Genomic DNA, 18,007 nt, shown 5'->3' with positions numbered 1-18,007 from the left:
GCCCCTCACCTTGCTGCGGTAAGACCCAGAGGCTGCTTTGCCTGGCTGATCCCTCGCTTTATTTTGCTACTTCCCCTCTTTTCACATGAAACCCCCGTGCCCATGTGTGTTCAGCATGTGGTTTCCCAAGCTCGTCCTTGGTTTTGGGTGACAAACAGACGCTTGGACATGAGCTTCTGTCCCAGCCACTGCTTCCCGATCACAAATCACCACTAGCACTTACACAACCTGCCTGTACTGAAGCATGGTTGGGAGCTAATAACCATTGATTTTAATTAGCTAAGGGTACAGTCATTAAGTAACCATTGATCTCTGTAGGGGAGCTGCTCCTCACAGGCTCCTTGGCAGGGGAGAGAGATGGGCATCTCCCAAGCCTGGGTGAGACTTTGGGTCCCCCTCCCTCCCTCCCCGGAGCAGAGCTCAGAACTGGAGGTCTCCTGGTAGATGCTCTGGCTGTAGTGGGAGGTAAATAACATCCCTCATGCTTGAGAGACAAGATCCACCTGCCAGGTCCTTTGCAGCTCTAGAGCTGGGGTAACTACTCCGGCAGTGGGATGTTTTCCTGCTTTTTCCATGCAGAAATGCTGCTCAGTGACCCGTCCTGCTTCAGGTTTGGTGCAAAGCACCGTACCTGGCTCTGGCAGACGTAGGCGGATGGCTCGGTCTCCTCTGTGTCCCAGGAACCCCCAGGCTGGTGTCTGCTGTGCCTTGTTGGGGTTAAATGTGGGTTTTGGTTGTTGGCTCAATGTGGTGGCAGTGTCTGGGGGGATGACGTGCGGTCACAACCTGCGAAGAGAGGATGAAACAACTGGGAGGTCTTGGGGAAAGGAGCTGCTGGCTCTACGGCTGCTTAAAATGCACCTGTAATGGGCCTATAATGGCGTATAATTGAAGTAATACCTGTCTGATTAGCTTCCCCTTGGAGAGATGCCAGATACCCCTGCTCCACGGCTCTGCCTCCCCGCTCCGAAACCGGCAGGGTGACCGCGGCGATGTTGCTGGTGGCTTTTGCCCAGTTCTTCCTGGGCTTGGAGTCGGTGAATCCTCGGGGTGCGTGGGCTTGGGCACAACGTGGGGAGCAGCACTCCAACCCCCGGCGTCCCCATGCAGGGGGATTTTTTTTTTTTTTTTGCCGCCCAGGATCCGCGGCCCTTCCGAACGAGCCGCTCTTTGCTGGGCTGAGGCCACTCTGCATGGCCATGGCCAAACCGAGACCTCGCTCCGGGGGAGCTGGCGCTGTGGGAAGGTGGCACAGAAAAGCAGGGACGAGGAGGGATGCGACTGATGACGGAACAGGGCGGCCTTGTGTGGGGTCAGCCAACATCTGCGTGCTTGGGGCCGCCGCTCTCTGCGAGCCAGAGCTTGTGGGACGCCGCGTCTCGGCTGATAAAGCAGGCGGGATTCAGCCTGAGGTCTCTGGTCTTTATTCCCTTGGCCAGGCAGCAACTGGGGAAAGGCCCTGGGACAGGGGTGCAGGTCCCCTGGGAGAGGGCTGGGGGTGCCAGCAGCGGGGAGTCAGAAAGCATCAGAGCCTGATGGCTGCAAGAAAAGTCTCTGGAAGAGGCCGGTGTGTGCGCGGTGCTCAGCCTCAGAAAGTGGGCGAGCAGGGGCTGCCTTCCCCCTGTCCTATTTCTGCTCCTTCCTTCCTTGCTTCTCGCTCTGGTTTCCCACCCAGACCTTTCTTCTCAGGGCCGCTCTCCTTTCCGACGCGGCCTCTTCCCTCGCAGGGCTTCCCCGGGATTTTGGGAGCGGGGCCGGGGCAGCTTGGCTGCCTTCCGCTGTCCCCCTCTGCTCCCGCCAGCACTGGAGCCGCCGCGTCCTTTGCTGCCCACGGCTTCCTCCGCACCGGGGCGGGGGAGAAGACGCTAATGACTTTGCTTTGTTAATTTGCTCCGTTGCCACGCGGTAAGCCCTGACTCTCTGGGTCCCATGCGCCCAGGCTCCGCAGCATCCCACCCCACGGCCGTGCAGGCAGGAGCGGTGTGGGGCGTGCCTGAGGGGGAAAAAAGGAAAAGATCCCTTGGGCTGTGGGTACCAGCTGCCCCTTCTTCCCTGCCCTGCCGCTCTCGCTCTCCTCCCGGGGAGCCCTCCCCACCCATGCCCCCTCTCTGTGCCCAGGGCTCCCGGTGGCTGGTCCGCTCCTGGTCCCGCAGCTCCGGTTACCCCAGTCGCCTCTATCACCCCAAGGCGCCCAGGTTTTCCCCACTCAGACCCCGGGCTCCCAGCGCACGGTTCCCCCCTGAACCTCACGGCGGTCGCTGCCCTTTCCGCCCACCCCCGCGACACCCCGACACGCTCCGTGCCCCGGGACCCCCCCTCCCTCCTCCCCCCCAAATTCCCGCTCCACGTGTTCCCACCGCGCCGCTTCCGTCCCTCCCACGGGGGGCGTGGTCAAAGCGCGCTAGGAGCAAGTAAGGGGCGTGGTCACAGCGGGAAGGGCGTGGCTATGGCGGCGGGGGCGTGGTTAAGCTAGTGAGTGGCGTGGTCAATGGTTGGCGGGCGTGGCTATGGCGATGAGGGGCGTGGTTACGGCGGCGGAGCGGGGCGTGGCCGCGCCGTGACGGCGGGGGGCGTGGCCGGCGTCTGGTGGGGCCCGGCGGCGGCGGCAGCGGGGGGAGGGCGGGAGGGGGTGGGAGAACCGGAGCGGGAACGACGGGCCGAACGGAAAGGTTTAGGGTCAGGAAAGGGGGGGAGGGAGGGGTGTTTAAAACAAACCAAAAAAAAAAAAAAAAAAAAAAAAAATCGAGATAAATTTTTAAAAAAAAAAAAAAAAAAACAACCCAACCGGACTCTGCGAAAAAGGTCGAAGGTGGGAGGCGAGGAGGAGCCGCTTCCCCGCCATTGAGGTGAGAGGCACCGGCGGGCGCGATCGGTCCCCTGCGGACACCGAAATATTCCCGCCCCCGCCTCCGCGCGTTTCCCGCCGGGGCCTGGGCGCGCGCCTTCCCCTCACGCACGCGCCCGTCCGCCGGCGCGAGGGGAGGGAAACGGGGGGGGGGGTGGGGGTGGGGGTGTTGGGAAGCGCGCGCGCACCGCCCCCCCCCTTTAAGGGCCCTTTAACGGTCGCTCGCACTCCCTCTCCCAACCCCCCCCCCCCCCCCAACCTCTCCTGAGGGAATCCACGGCCTTTAGGCCTCTCCCGGGCGGGGAGGCCCCTCAGCCGGGGGAGGGAGGGGGGCTCCCCGCCCCTGTGGGTGTTTTTGGGGGGTGGGTGGGACTTGGGGCGCACAAAGGAGGCCGCTGGGTGCGGAGAGGCCCGTTGGATCCTCCCCCCCCCCCCCCCCCCCACCTGTGGTGCTTCATTGCCTGTTGGGTTGGGGGATTTGGCTGCGGAGGGTGGTGGGTATCATCCGGGTGTTGGGTGAGGGTGGGGGGGCTGCGTTTTGTTTTGTGAATGTGTTTTCTCGTAACTAGCAAGAGCGGGGGGGGGGGCGTGTGTGTGTGTGTGTGTTAGCACAAAAAGAGCAAAGATTAATTTTCTTGTTTGCAAAGAGCAAGGTGAGGTGCTTTCCTGAGCTACGCAGCCGAGGGGACCGCCTCACCCGTCCGGGCGCTGAGGATGAAGAAGCAAGTGGTGTTTTGGGGGGAGGGAGGGGGGGTTGGGGTTGGCTGCTTGCGCTGAGCATCTGCTGAGGGCCTGGGGTAGCGCCCGCTCTGCCTGCAGGAGGATTTGGAAGGAATTGGGATCAAAACAGAGGGTGTTTACTGCTTAGGAAGCCGGGAGTCGTCAGCCTGAGGTATTGATGTGCTGGAGGAGCGCAGGGAGCTGAGCGGAAGGGAGGGAAGGCGTGAGGAAATGTGTCTGAAAGAGGGATGTTGAAAGTTTTGGAGGGTTTGGGGTGGTGGGATGGGGCTTAAACTGGTAAAGAGGATGAGATGGAGGAAAGAGGTGATCATCTCTGCTGCAAACTCAGGAGGATGTGCTTTATAGAAATGAAAAAAAAAAAAAAAAATGACTGAGTATGTAAAGGGAAGGACTGAAATGTGAAATACGCTGCTGGGTTTGCTCAGCACGTCGACAGGTACTGGCTGACCACCTCAGCACCGGACCTGTTCTGCTGCTTTGATTTTGTGGTGGCTTCGCCCCGTGATAACGGCGCGGTGCTGCCAGTGTCTTTCGCTCTGGCTAATCACCCTAGTCTTCGGTTAACATTTAGGATTTCAACTTCCTTATACGAGACCGAATGAACATTTAGATTATTTTCTAATGTAATGAGCAAGGAACTGTTTGAATTCTGAAGTGGTGTGGTTGTGGGTTTGTGTTTGGGAGAATCCCGAGGAAAGGGCTACTGCCTTGATGCCAAAATTTCCTGGATGCAATGTTCGCTTATTTTTCAGACTTGTTGAAAGACAAATTAAGTTTTCTGTCATGAAAGGGGCAAAGATAAGGCATGATCTCACTCTTTGTGAAACCTAGAACTGTTATGACAGTGGACTAGTGTGATAAATTTAGGATTACACGAACTGTTGTGTAATGCAGAAAGGAGATTAGTTGAATTCAGAAGAAAAGAGAACACCCTGGGATTTTCACTGTGTGTATGACACATCGAGAGCTGTGCTGTTGGCCCCTGAGCCCTTCCACCAAAACAATTCTGATCAGTATTTTCAGTTACAAAGCTTAACTTGGTACAGTGCTATTTATTTTTCCAAATGTGATTCAAATACAGCATCACACAAGAGCAAAGAAGAACCAGGTTTTGTCTCAGGAGCGTTAAAATAGTTTTTTAAGTGTCAAAATTTCAGCGATGAACGAATTTGTCAAGCTCTCTCTGAAGACAGCTGTTGAGTTATCCAATATTATTTTTATTCAGTGGTTGCTAGGCCTGTCTGTTGTCAGAATTCGTGTAATCATGCATAGAAAAGTTTTGTTTGTTGTTGTTTTGTTTTTCTCTGATGAGCAAAGACTTTAAAAATTAGAATAGGTACAGCTTGATGAACAAAATTAGTTTTTACTTGTCTGTAACAGAACGTAGTAAGCAGTGAGTGGAAGGGGAGTAGCAGCAGTAGAGTAATTTCAGCAGATCTTGTGACCCGGGAATCCTCCTATCTCTTCTCGCCGCGGCCGACTTTCTGTGCCCCGCTTGTGGAACTGACACATCTCCCTTGACTGTCGTCCCAGGGAGCTGCAGGCAGTTTTCTCCCATTTTACAACAGACTTTCTACAGCGTGCTGTGGCAGCGCGGAGCCCCCGTGATGGGGAGCATGCTCCTCTGTGCCGGGTGCTGTACGAGCAAGGAGAACTGATGGCATTTGGCCTGAGGAACTTAGTCTTGATTATAAAATGGGACCAGAGGTAGATGCAGACTGAGCTTTACAAGCATTCCTTAGCTGTAATATCTTGTGTTAGAATTCCTTTGAAACTTTACAGTGTGTTAAAGGTCTTAAGGAACACGGGGCAGTTCTGTGGTCGTGCAGCCTTCTCTTTCAACGTCTGTAAGCTGCGACTTTCCACAGCCGAAATACCAAACGGATGGTGGAGGAACGGGGACTTAAAGGTGGTTGTCTTCAAGTCTTTTAATTTGTGTCCTCAGGTGAAGACGTAGTCCTGGTGTTTCAGAACGGCGGGTGTGCTTTCTGTGCAACTGCGTTCCCTTGGGAAGAAAATAAAGTTCTAAGGCTCTTGGCCAGTAAAAGAGTGAGTTTCAACCACAGTGAGAGAGCAGTGGTGAATGAGGAGGGCAGGGGGGTTGCATTTCTTTGGTAAAAACTGAATTAATCTTGTATGGACCATTGTGATAAAGATGCCATGGGAATAATAGTTGGTTTGTTTTCAAAAGACAATGTCCGAGTCAGACTTTCAGACTTGTCTAACAGAGTAGTTTGGGGATTGTTTCGCTGTTGGGAAGAAAGAGCTGAGTGATCTGCTGATCCTGGGCTTCTAATTGGTGATTATTAGAAAGAAAAATATTTAGTTCTGCATGATGCTAGAGATGACAAAAGCTCCCTTTTGGATGTTGGGAGTCTGGGTAGTTTGCTTATTCAGGCTTGCCAAATGTTACTTCTGGAACCTGCTGAAAATCAATCCCATGCAAGTGAGTCGTTTACAGATGTGTGTGTTCACTCGTGCCTTCTCAGGGCGCTTTTCATGCCAGAAAGATCTTAAAGTGCAGACTTACTTTTCTATAATGAAACCTGTTCAGATTAAAAGGTTGGTGGTTTTCGGTTTGTTGGGTTTTTTTTTGTTTGGTTGTGTTTTTTTTAAGGAACAATGGAGGGAAATACATGCTGAATTTTGTCTTAATTTTTACTTTGTTTCCTGGATTAAGTGCTCAGAGCTGTGTTTGTTGTCTCCCTTATTTCTGTCAGTGATAGCATCTTGCTTGTGAGAGGATCCCTGTTAATTAGATGACTGGCACGGCTAAAACTTTGAGCATTTAAGAGTTCAGAGTGAAAATGCCCTTGAAGCACTGATGTTTGGGAGCTGCAGAGAGGGTCTGTGTGGAACAGGAAGCTCGTTTCCCCAGAGAACCAAAGGTAGACTTACGTTTTTCTGCCAAACCCAGAAGCTTTAGAAACTCTTCTGTTGACAGCTGACAGAAGGTACCCAACCAGTACTACAGAAACCAAGTTCTCCTTCTGAAATGGGAAGATTATTGTTTTATATGTTTCTACAACATATTTTTCAGGAAAATGATAGCGCTTTATGCATGGACCTTGTTTGATCCAACTCTAATTGTGGTTAGTTAGGAAACTTCCGCAAATGATAGCTGGACTTTGTTATAGAGGTGTGTTTCTAATGTGGTGGAGTGGCTTACTCAAAAGCTATTTCTGAGGGGTCTTTGGGATGGGGCAGGGTATTTTTTTTCTAGGAGGCAAATGACCCAGTGTAGGCTGTGTAAACCAGAAAACTAATACTACTGTTGTATCAACAGAAATCGCCAAAGCTAGCTGCTGAATTAAATACAAAGGACTGTGGGAGCAGCGATGAAAATGGTGGTGATGCAGAAGGTGCTTGAAACCTCTGTGCTGGCAGTGCAAATTTCAGGAGAAGGAAGGTACCTAAAAAAGCTCTTCTGCCCTCCCTCTATTAAAGGGAGAGCCAGGACCGGTTTCTGTGTGCTGGAGGGAAGTAGAGCTGTACGTGGAAAATGCAGAAGTCTGCTAGAAGTATTTTCGTAGATGTGGTTTACCTGGGAAGAGTTTTGGAAACCTGCTGTGTCTGTGGTGCCCAGGACTGAAGTAGCAACCTGAACATATACAGTGGTGTAGTGGGTGCTAAATGAGCTACATTTCCTTCCGAGGAGCGTATTTGTCTGTTATGGGCACTTTTAAAAACTGTTGTTGTCCAGTTTAACTTTCTCTGCCCTGTAACTACTGTTGAGTGAAGTAAGGATATTAAGCATTTATCATGGCATAATCTCTTAAAAACTAGTTGCAGTAGAAGATGCTATTCACATATACAGACGAGTCCATCTATTTGAGAAATAAACACAAAACCCATATGGTCAGAACCTGTGGGCCTAAATGAAATAGGTTTTTTGTTGTTTGCTTTTTTTTTTTTTTTAATACAGATCATTTACCACTAATTCTGATTTCTGTCCTGAAGGAGAGTTTTGAACCAGGAAATGTATCCTTTGCAGGGGAAGGAGCCCCAGCTAGATAAAGAAACAGGAAAGAAGTCATGCTTGTTTCAGATACTCATTTGATGAGGTAAATGAGTAATTGCAGCTGCAGAACTGTCAAGAAAAGAGTGAATCTCCAGTGGGTGTGTTGTGATGATAAGTGACTGCTATGGGTACTTTTCAGTTACATTAACTTTGTCTCAAAAAACCAGTGCTGGAGCTGGGTAGAAATCACATTATTAAAGTACTAATTGCAAATGTTGCTTTCATCACTCCTACAGTATGTGGGTTATTCAAACCCAGAGGTGTTTCCATTTTTCATTTGAAGAGTAGCAAGACCACGTAAGAAGGGTTAAGATAAAAATAAAACCTATCAGAGGCCATGAAGGGATCCAAAAATTATTCTGTGAATGTCATACTATTAAGGAGATGGTGGAGGAAAGAACGTAGAGGAAAACTTACTGTCCTGTGCCACTGAAACTGAAGTGTTCAGTATCTTTTGACTCTTACTGAAGACTAAAGTCAGCTGGCGAGCAACTAATACTAGTGTCAGACTAGAAAAAAGACAGAGCAGGTTTGCAAGCAGTCATTTAAGTGAGGTATTTTCATCTGTGTACTTAAAGTACAGACTAAAAAAAAACCCAAAACTTAGAAGCTTTAGTAGGCGTCTTTTGAGAAATGGAAAATAGGTGACGTTTGGAAAGACTAGAGAAGAGTGAGCAGTTTGTGTAGGTGAAAGAGTGGGAAGAAGAGAATGGGGAGTACTAGTCATCTTAACATCTTGCAGCAAGTAGTCAAATGATTTGTAAGCACCTGAAAGATCACAGTGAGCATGGAAGAGCCAGTGCTGGTTTGCCACAGTTCTTGGCAAAGTGAGTTTACTACTTTCTCAGATAAGGGGTCAGGTCTGGTTCTGGCTGCAGAAACAAAAGCTTCCATGTATCTTGAATTCAGTAAGGTTTTGGTTTTTGTCCTATTAAGTCTCGAGTATGTGAGATTTAAAAAAAAAAAAAAAAAAAATCCTAAGAAGGTGCTGCTATATGATGGGTACAAACGTGGTTAAATAAACATACTTGGAGTACTAGTAAAGGTCTTGTTAAAACGGAAGGCTGTATTGAGAGGGTTACTGAGAGGGGTTTTTAATTCATGACTTAAGTGGTAGGACAGATTATGCATATTAAAGTTGTAAATGACATAAAGCAGGGAAGGACTACAGCTATGCTATACGACAGGATTAAAGATGGAGGAATGGATTTGAAGGCTTACGTGTTGCCTGAAAAATTGGCTCCAGGTCAGTAAAGACAGTGGTGAGGTTTTGTATTCAAGCAAAAATAATGAGCTGCAGGCATTAGAATAATTGATTAGGTATAATCCATAATTAAAGGAGCCTTTCACCTGCAGTGGTGACCAGTGATCTCCTGTGGGGGAAGGAGGAGGGGAGGCAAAAGTTTTGTTTGGGTATATAAACCAGAAAATGAATGGCAGGTTATGATGCAATCCTTCCGTTCCACCCAGTGCCGGTAAGGCTTTACTGGGACACCCCGTGACCTGGTTTTGGTGTGACACGGGAGAGGTGACGTGCACCAAGTGGGGAGGCTGCGAAGCAGGGCAGTCTGTCTCTGGAAAGAGGGAGCAGGGAGAGCTGCGTGCCCTGCGGAGACGCAGGGGAGACTGGAGGAGTTTGCATTGCTGCTCCATGCCCACCGAGATCCGCGCGGGAGTGCGGGTTTAAATAGCAGGGGGGGACGCAGGTAAAATGTTAAAAAAAACTATCTAAAGCTTAGTGTTAGAGCGCACTGCTTGGGGTGGTGTAGAGTCTTGTTGTGGTTTGGGCCTGATTGGCAACCAACCCCCGCAGCTAATCCCCCTCCCTTCCCCCTCCCCACCTGGGAATGGGGGAGGGATTAGAGGGGTGAAGGGAGACTTGCAGGCTGAGATAAGAACAGTTTAATAATGGCAATAAAATGAGAACAATAACGATGATGGGGGAAAACAAAAAGAGATATATAAACAGGCGATGTACAGCGTAATTGCTCCCCACCCGCTGACCAATATCCAGCCCGTTCCTGGCCAGCGACCCCGAGATACCAAGATCCCACAATCGCAATCCCGGAAGCGAGAGAGAGCTCCTTCCCAACCACCCCTCCTTTATATAGTGAGCATGACGTTCCATGCTATGGAATATTTCCCTGGCCAGTTTGGGTCAGGTGCTGTGGCCGTGCTCCCTCCCTGCTCCCTGTGCCCTTGCGCACGGGCAGGACATGGAGAGTCGGAGAGTCCTTGGAGTCTCAGCAGCAGCTGAAAACATCAGTGTGCTATCAGCATCCTTCCCATACCAAACCCAAAGCTAAATCCAAAACACAGCACTCATCTAGTCCCTGAAAAGGAATATTAACTCTATTTCAGCCCAAACTAAGACAAGTCTTCAAGTAAATGCTTAAGAAGGGGATGGATAAACATTTGTTGGGACTAATGTGAGCATAACTCGTAGTGCTCTGAGTGAGGTGCATGAATTAGAGCCCTCAAAGTTCCTCTTAGCCCTGTCTGCTCTCACAGGTGAGCCGTAGTCGCTGACGAGGTTTGTTCTGGGCTGGGGGTCTCCGCCTGCGACTGGGTGGGTGCTGGGGGTGCGTGGCGCAGGCGAAGGGCAGCCTGCCTTGCGGTTAGCGCCTTCCGCTGCAGGCGGGACGAGGCACGGGGCGCGTGAACTGGGAGAGGAAGGTTGTGTCCTTCAGAGCAAAAGCGTGCGGCAGGCCTTGTGTGCTTCACAGAAAGCTGTCATGGTTACCCTCAACTGTTTATCTTGATTTTTTATTTATTTATTTTTTTAAAAAATTTTTTCAATTTGCATGCTTTATCAGAGCGCGAGGGCTGCTTTGGGGACGTTTTGACTCTTTATTGCTAGTCAGTAATATATGTAGTACTTGGAAACTTTTCAGAAATTATGCTGAGGGTAGATCTGACAAAGTTACAGCTTCACAAATGACGTCCAAAAGCATTCTACATATTTCATATCCCAAACAGGAAGCATGGGCTGAGGTGTTAAACTTAATCTTGTTAGAGAGGTTTAGAAAATGACACTAGTAGAAACCGTAGCCATAGTAGAAAGATAAGGCTATTGCAGGTCTGTGCTGGGGAGCTATTGGTGTGCTCCTCTTGGAAGTCTTGCATGAAAAGCTGTGCTGTTGCACAGGCTGCAGTGGCTGCTACAGAAAGAGCCAAGCAGATGATTTTGTGTTCAGGAGGAAGTACAAATGTAGCACAGCTACTTTATATTACAGTAGCGGGGCTTGATTAAGACCTACAAGAAGGTAAATAACACTTGGAGTCCGTATTATTTTTATGGAAATGAATTTTCTCCATACTTCAGAAATTTTACAATACAGGTTTAAGATGCCTGATTAATTATAGACAAGGTGTATCCTAAAAAAGATCAAAAGATGCTCTTTGTTGGTTAGTGTTTGTATCCTGGAGTTACTTTCTGTACAGCTGGAGTCGGGAACATCCTGAGCAGCCAGGGAGTGAAAAGTTGATCAAATTCCCCAGAGTTGGTGCCTGGCCACTGAGTTGGGGCATACTGCAGCAGGCCAGCACGCTCTTGTTGAAGTCAAAGGTGGATTTAATGGTAAACCTCTGATATGTAAGTGCACATGGGTATTGCATCAGTCTGTTGGTATTTTTAGGAGAAAGTGATTCCCTAGCCATTTGTGGTAAAGCAGCAACATCGATAAACATAAAGCAGCGGATTATCCCAACAGTGATCATGTGAAACGCGTTGCATAAGGGCTGGGTCGGGCTGGGTCAGGCTCGTGGCCTGTTCAGGTTAGTACCTGGTCTCTGGGCACGGTTGGTGTTTAGCACAAGGGAAGAGTGTAGGACAAGGCGAGTGTGTTGGACCCTGGCAGCCGGTGTGGTGTTGAGGAGAGGCAGCTTGTGGCTGAGGGGCTTCTCGAGCCAAAGGAATGCCTCGGCTTTGTGCTGAGTAGTGCTTCATGGCTCACTCTTCCAAAAAATTTGTCTGCTTGCTTTTTTAACCCATGTGACATAGACAATGTCCTGGGGTAAAGATTTCCACAGCTTAACTGTGTGTTGACTTTGAGCTGCCACTTTGTAGTTTCTTTTGATGTAGAATTATTCCTGTACTGAAAGAGGCAGCCCTCCCGGGTTCAGTTTCCTCAGATCATCTCTGTTGGAGAAGTCCCTCGTATCCATTTGCTGATAAAATGTTTTCCAGATTGAAAAGTCTTCCCATGCGTTTTAATTTTATGGAAGCTGCTCTGTACCTTTGATCATCCTTGTTGAACTTCTCTCCTAACTCTCCTGCATACCCTTTCTGAGATGAGGAGAAACAGGAAGAATGACCAGAACTGTGTGTAGCACTTAGGGTGTGCATAGCATAGGTTTACATATTAATGTAATGATTTCTATTTGTTCTCCAATTCATTCTTAAAAATTCCTAATATACAATTTGCTTTTTTTGACTGCATCGAGTTCACATTTTCAGAGAATTAATGATTAAGACCCCAGGATCTTGTTTTCCCCATACGCATCACGTTATCATTTCATTGGCATTGAACTCTATCTGTCATTTTGCTACCCGGTCACTTTGTGTGGAGTTATTTCTGCCAACTCCTCAGTTGGCCTGATCTTTGCCACCATGAATAACAGACAACTGAAAGTGTTATTTATGTCAAGATTGCACCTTTTTTCCAGGGAAATTGTGAATATGTCAAACAGCACAGTTCCCTGTGGGACTGTCTGATTACCTCTGCTAAAAGAATGAGACATTTGTTATGATCTTATTTTAACCTCTCTTACAATCAACTTCTATTCATGTGAAGACACCCACCCGCCCCCTTTATCACATGACAGTTTAGTTTTTTAGAAGTTGCCCGTAAGGAGTTTTCTTGAACGTGTTTTTAGCAGTCTAAGTAGGCTTTCTACATCAGCTCTCTGATCTATGTGCTTGTTTATTCCTCTGGAGAAGTTAGTCTAACACGTCTGCGAAGCTGACTCTTCCTCCGTGTGTGGGAACTCTTCTTTCATCAAACAATTGTTGGCCGTTTTCTACTGATTTCTTTTGAATATCTGCCTTAGTGATCTGTAGTTTCCCAGATATTCCCCAGTAACAGTAGGAGGAATACTTCCCACCTTTCGACAACCCCACTGGGATGGAAGGGGACGTGCTGCTGGAGCTGTTTTGGTGCTCTGGGTCTCTTGCAATAATACCCTCTGGTCCGGGACCCTGCCTGCGGTAGCGTCTCATGTGTAACCCCTTAACTGCAGGCCCATCTGTGACAGGCCCTGCTGTCCCTCCTAGGAGGATTTTGGCACGGAAGCTTCCCCAGCCCATAACTTCTCCCCTGTGCGGATAAATTCAAATGTTACTTAGCTTTTCTTCTACGGTTTTCTGTTCTATCTGTGTTGTTCTTCCCTATCCCAGTCGTCTCTTGGCCCTACAGACTCTGTGGAGGAATTGCTGCTCGTGGTATCTGAATTAGCATTTATTTGTAGTTCTTATGCCTCTTCCCAGCAGTTCCTCAGACTCCTTTTTGACCTGCTGTATAATGTTCTCACACACAGTGTGCAAGAACCTCTCTCCTTGTTTTACCCATTCGGACACGTGTTCAGCTCTTCACTGAAGTTTTTGATACATGATAGGCATTTCTTCCGAGCTTCCCATGTAGTATCTTTAAGTAGCCTCTGCCACCTCAAAACAACTTCCTCTTCTAATTCCCCTTAAGGTTTTTTAAACACCCTTTTTATGTAGTTTGTCTGGCTTTTCCCCCCTCCCCCCCCCCCCCCCCCCCCCATTTTTTTTCCCCTTTGCTGTTATGCAAAGCAGCGAGTTTTTATTTTGGACTCTGTTATTCCTGGAAAGATACAGCTTCAGTTCTCAGGTGAGATTTTCTTGTAAAAGCAGAGCCACTGTCCAAACCTGCTTCTCTGGGCTTTGCTTGTCAGGAGTTTTAAGTATGAAGGAAATCAGACCTAATGCTGTCTAACCAGATGACAGCTCAGCTCTTTGTTGTTCTTTATTTCTGTGGAACCTTTTAAGGAATTACACGACAGCCTGGTACTGTGTGCCCTGCCATGATGACACCAACAGGGAGAGGTGCACTAAAGCCACGCTGCCCGCGCTGGCCTTGGCTGACAAGGTACTAGCTACAGAGCTAACCATACCGCAGAAATAATGTTGGAAGAACCGTTAGTGGACTGAATGGTAATAAATTGGTGTTGGTCTTATTGATAGAGAAGTTCAGTGTAAAATGTGTTGGGTGGCAAGTTTTGAACTCAGTAGCTTTTTTGATAAAATGAAGGAATTGCCACTTTACAGTTCAGTACAGTTGTTGCTGATAGATGGTGGAGAAGATTTATGAGGCATTTAAAAGTTTTTTTTCATAAGACATCCTAACTACTTGTTTAAAAGTTTGTGCATTGCATGGCACTGGAGAGTTTATATCATTTCCAAAACTCCTGGTAGTTTTAAATTATAGTGTTATAATTGTGGACTTCTATTTAAGTAAATGTTTATTTTCTATAGTAAAAAATTCAAGAATTAATTTAAATGCCAAGCACTACAATCTCATTTGTCTCTTTTGCCTTATCTCATTAGAGTAAGAGTTTAGTACTCTGTTGCCGAAGGCCTCCAAAAAATACAACATTGTGGTCGCACTTTTAAAATTCGGTTGCAGGTGACAGATTGGTATTGTGGGAAAAAATCCATCTTGGCTAGAAATCCTCTAAATAGTTTGCTGACCAATGAAGCAGCTGCTTTCTGGAGGGTTTACAGACTTTATCTGGCTGAGAACTGACATGCTGCTTGGCATCTCGTTAGAAAAGCACGCTCTGGTGAAACTGTGAGCAAAGTAAGAGTTTGATGCATATATTCCTAATATTTACAGTAGCAGCTTTTGAATTGTGATTCTTAGCTTTGTACTTCACAGTACTTTCTTAGTGGAATCAGTATAATTTACATACTTTTACAGACTAGGGAGAAATGAGTCTAAAGAGGACAAAACTTTTTGTCGAAATTCTGCTCAGCAGCTCAGTGCCAAAATCAGAAATTGAATTTGGGGATTCTCTCTATGGCATATATCCTTCATCTTTTCTTCTCTAGATTCAACCTTATTCTAACTAATTTTGCAGGTTTTCTATCATGTATCTCTTAACACTTGCCCTGCGTGAGGTATATACTAATAATATTTCTGAAATTGTAATGAATGATGCTAAACCAGGTTATACCCATATTTTTAAGGGAGAAGCTCTCTCATATGGTTGTGTTTCTTTCTGTGTAGTAAATTGGCAGTGGAGACCAAGTCATTGCTAACAGGAGCTGGGTTGGGCAAGAACTCAGTGGTCAGGAAGGAGAGATTGGGAAATGTTTTCTTGTGTTTGGTAAACTGTCAATATATTTAAGCAAGTAGACTTCCTTTGGCTGGATGCAAAGAGAAGAGTAAACTTCAAAGTTGTAGGGTTTTCTAATTGTGGATACTTTCTATTTTTGTTACATGTTCCAGGCTTCTGTGTTCTATGGTTCTTCACCTGGAACATCCTGTCATTTCATTCACACCAATAAGCTGTTTTCTAATGCTGTTTGAAGTATTTTAGGAAGGCAGAAAGGATATTTGATAGAAACTACATTCAATGAATTGCTATTCTTAAGCAGGTGTTTAGCTGAGGTTCTTCTCTTGGGGCATGGAAGTCCAAAAGTTGCCCTGAAAATAGGTTTGGAAACTTATTTTGAATGTCAGTCCCTTCTTTGGTAGCACATAATGTATTTGGCATATGAAGATAGATTATTTAGGTGCTTTCTTTTTGAGTCTTTGTGACAGTGTTTCTCTGTCATCATTGCTATTCAAGCACTTCAAAATATTATTAAAAATTTATTAAATGAGTGAAACAACACTTGTAAAACGAGGTCTATTTCAGATAACTTCTGGATTTTTAAACTCTCAAAACATAAATTAATATTGTAGGGGCAGGAAAACAGGCAAAAATGTGAGAACGAAGTGAGTGGTTCCTGTTAATTTCTGTAGAATTTTGTATCAAGATGTGTGTAACTCCTTGATCTTTAAACCTCTCAAGTTCCTGGCTAGTGTGCTTTTATTTGGTTTTGGCGGTATGTTTATTTTTTTAGTTGACTGAAGGAATTGAGTTGCCAGGCAGGTTTAGAGCGCACGGTCCAGATGTTAGAAGGTGGAAAGAGCTTTGAGGTATCTTCAGAGAAGGATAAATGAGAAGGGAAGGGTGTGTTGGAGCTGTTTGATCCTTGCAATGCAATATTGCACTATTATATTGTATTACTGAGAACTCGGAGGTTCAGCTCCTCTCAAAACTAGCTTGTTGCTGACCAGAGGAAGGTGAGACTTGCGCTGAGGAGGCACGTGCTCGGTTATCCTGGGCTAGGTGCACGTTTTGGGTGTTGAAATCTGGTTCAAAAACTCAGTTCAGACTTTAAATACTGTTTTGGCCGTATAGCTGGAATGGAGGGAATGCAGCCTGAACCTTAATTCATTGAAGAGTTTCTACTTTTTGAATGTGAAGAGTACCCTTCTATGAAGAATACTCAAAATTGAAGAATACTACAAACATACAGGCTGTTCTGGAGTCTTGTTTCTGAAAGAGCAGTGTCAGGATTAACCCATTCCAGGCACTGGCCTCCAGGAGGTTAGTGTGCTGGTTGTGATTTTCCCATAGGAAGTATTCTGTTCCCCTGTGACCTCTGTGTCCTTTCACAGCACAAAGCACGTTATTCTTCTCATGGGAATGCAAGTGGAGAATGGGAGCTTGGTGTTAGAGCTGATTGTGTAGCATTTCTATGAAGGGAGGTTAGTGTTTTGAGCATATTTCTTGTTTTCCCACCTCTGAAGTCTTCAGAAGAAAGCTTCAGCCCTGGCTCCCATGGGAGGAGAATTCACACTTGGTCAGTCAGTCTTGAGTGGGAGAATTGGGTTCCCAAGGGCTGTTCCTCTCTCTCTTCCTCTTCTCCCTTTTGCTGATGGTGGGCTGTGAGAGCTGCTGCAGCAGCTGACACCAGTCACTTCACTGGGGGGATCGCAGCGGGGATAGCTTCTGACATCTCAGGGCTATGAGGCATCGCTACGGTCTCACAAAGGGCAAGAAAATCAGTTTTTTCTTTGCTGGTGCGTGAGTGATCTAACATCTGGCCGTTTTCTGCATCTGCAGGGAAACTTTTTGATTTTGCTTGCTTTCAGGAGAAGAGTGTTTGTGGTGCTGAGTTTCTGGCATCATGAAATCACAGCTGTAGTGAGGACTGAAAAGAGGTCAGAAAGACATTTGCAGGTTGAACAGAGGCTGTAAATCAAACAGTAGACTGGGTATTGGCCATCACTTTTGCTTTTCTGCTTTGTGGGTCCTGGGTATAGGCCAGGAATGCATGAAATAGCTGTAGCTCTGTGTGTGTGTAAGAATATGTCCCCGTAGGCTGTGGAAGTGCTGCCCAGTGAAGGAGGTGGCACATGGATATGAAGGAGGCATTGTCCTCTATGGACCCTCAGTTCTGTAGCTCAAGATCTTAACTGGAGCCCAGACAAAAATTTATATCATTTGACAGTACAAACTTGAAGTAGTCTGGCTAATTTGGTCTCTAGCAGCCTGGATCCTGCTGTTTCCAGTTGTTTCGTGATAACTTTGCAGGCAGAAGGTTGCTGCTCTGATTCTGGTGTCTCTGGGGAGCCTGTGTGGGATTGATGGATACCTGGCAAGTGACTGCAGCACCGGGGGGGTGAATTATTGCTGATGGTCCATCTGCCTGCCTTGCCCTCAGGTGCTGAGAGAACAGCACTCAAATTGATCTGCTCCGCTGGCAAGAGCAGAGAGCGACTGGGTGACCTTTATACATCCTAATTTTTAGTAAACTCTTTTCTTCTTTCCCCTTCGTTCCTCCCCTGCCCTCCAAATACGCAGCCTTGGCAGGAAAGCTTCTGAAATTCTGTGTCTGGTCTGGGGCTGCTACCGTGACGTGCTGTGCTGTTCCCCTGGCGTAGAACAGGTACATCGGAGAGACAGGTCGTGGGTTTGAAATGTTGGGTCCCGGGGGGGGGATGCTGTGGCTGGTGGTAGGGGCAGAATGACAATGTTGGATCTGTTCCTACTTTACCAAGTTCAGTGTTTTAAATGGAAAATGCTGGGTTAAAATTCATGGTGAAAGTTTTGGTGTAGGACTTTGCTATAGGCAACAAGATGGAGCAAATTATTTTATGTATTGAAGTGCAAGAAAAATTACTACAGAACAGCAATTTTAAAAATTTTTTAAAAAATATTTTCCCCTCGTCACTAGCTCAGTAATGTGTTTTTATGACTACCTTACACTAAGGCCTGATTCAATAACATTTTATGGGAAACAGAGATGTTGAATATACTACTATGATAAAACAGGTTACTGTTTATTATAAAGGGAAAAGTTTTCATACATTGCATAC

At 47.0% G+C, this 18,007-nt stretch overlaps 1 protein-coding gene and 1 long non-coding RNA gene across 2 annotated transcripts in view; one reads left to right on the top strand and one right to left on the bottom strand.

Annotated features, from left to right (window-relative positions):
* Positions 1-19: 19 nt before the first annotated feature.
* LOC122154336 lies at positions 20-2,276 on the bottom strand. Its single transcript, XR_006166229.1, has 2 exons — positions 901-2,276; positions 20-786 (listed from the first exon to the last, which is right to left on the bottom strand). It is a non-coding gene; the product is annotated as an uncharacterized LOC122154336 (long non-coding RNA).
* A 458-nt stretch (positions 2,277-2,734) lies between these two features.
* Positions 2,735-18,007, top strand: part of LOC104367271 (SREBF chaperone) — a 66,451-nt gene continuing 51,178 nt past the window's right edge. The window contains exon 1 of the mRNA XM_042802261.1: positions 2,735-2,846. The gene's annotated coding sequence lies outside the window, so the exon portion shown is untranslated. The remainder of the gene's footprint in view (positions 2,847-18,007) is intronic.

This window comes from Tyto alba, unplaced genomic scaffold, assembly GCF_018691265.1.
Source record: "Tyto alba isolate M040663 unplaced genomic scaffold, T.alba_DEE_v4.0 Super-Scaffold_38, whole genome shotgun sequence".
Taxonomy (NCBI): Eukaryota; Metazoa; Chordata; class Aves; order Strigiformes; family Tytonidae; genus Tyto; species Tyto alba.
The sequence above is the reverse complement of the archived record's forward strand: the minus strand, read 5'-3'. Positions and strand labels throughout refer to the sequence as shown.